Source organism: Pygoscelis adeliae, unplaced genomic scaffold, assembly GCF_000699105.1.
Source record: "Pygoscelis adeliae isolate BGI_AS28 unplaced genomic scaffold, ASM69910v1 Scaffold917, whole genome shotgun sequence".
NCBI classification, from domain to species: domain Eukaryota; kingdom Metazoa; phylum Chordata; class Aves; order Sphenisciformes; family Spheniscidae; genus Pygoscelis; species Pygoscelis adeliae.
In genome coordinates this window covers 301,889-302,626 of record NW_008825097.1, presented here as the reverse complement: position 1 = coordinate 302,626, position 738 = coordinate 301,889, and the positions used below count along the sequence as shown (strand labels likewise).

Sequence of the window (738 nt, the reverse complement as noted above, 5' to 3'; positions counted from 1 at the left end):
GGGGCTGCTGGGTTTAGTCACGCTGCCGACTCTAGCAGCCAGGGGGATGTTCTGCTGCAGAAATAGCTCTGCAGCACTTTTCCTCCCCCGTCTCTGCTGCTGGCTCTGTGTTGGCACCAAGCAGCTGGGGGCTCCTCCAGAGCGTCTCCCCCCGGTACCCACCGCCCCCAGGCCCTGTAGAGGTGGGGCAGGAGGTCGCTCTCTAGATCCCAAATAGCCCTACCAAAACCCGTGTCCATCGCCCAGGAGAGGTATAGATAAACCAAGGGTGGATGGATGCAAACGGAGCTTGCCAGGTCCTGCAGAAGCCCTGTGCACCCTCCCCTGGCCAGTAGCATGTGCCCAGAGGAGCCGATGCTCTGATGGCTGAGCTGGGGCTGGGAATTGAGGTGCAGCCGCGGTTCTGGCTCGGTACACACAGGCCGAGGTCGGGCAGCTCATCAGCGTCATGACAGCAGCAGAGGAAGGAGAGCAGGCAAGGGGCTGCAGAGGCCAGCGCTGGGGCTGACAGGGACGGGGGCTGATGCACGGTGCTGGAGGTGGTTTGGCTGTCCAGGGGGGGCACCGAGAGGCTGGGAGGGCTGCGTGCCAAGGCAGGGAGCGGGTGGGCACGTGCCTGGTGCTGTGTCTGCCTGTGGCCAGTCCCCACGCAGCTGTGTGGGGATCCCACATGCTGCTGAGCCGGTGTCGTCTGCTCTCCCCACAGGGGCTCTGCCGCTACTCCCCGTCCCCGCGGCC

The 738-nt window shown here is 65.2% G+C and overlaps 1 protein-coding gene across 1 annotated transcript in view; it reads left to right on the top strand.

Annotated features, from left to right (window-relative positions):
- The window catches only part of KCNH4 (potassium voltage-gated channel, subfamily H (eag-related), member 4), a 10,780-nt gene that overhangs the window by 6,738 nt on the left and 3,304 nt on the right, over positions 1 to 738 (top strand). The gene's annotated exons all lie outside the window — the stretch shown is intronic.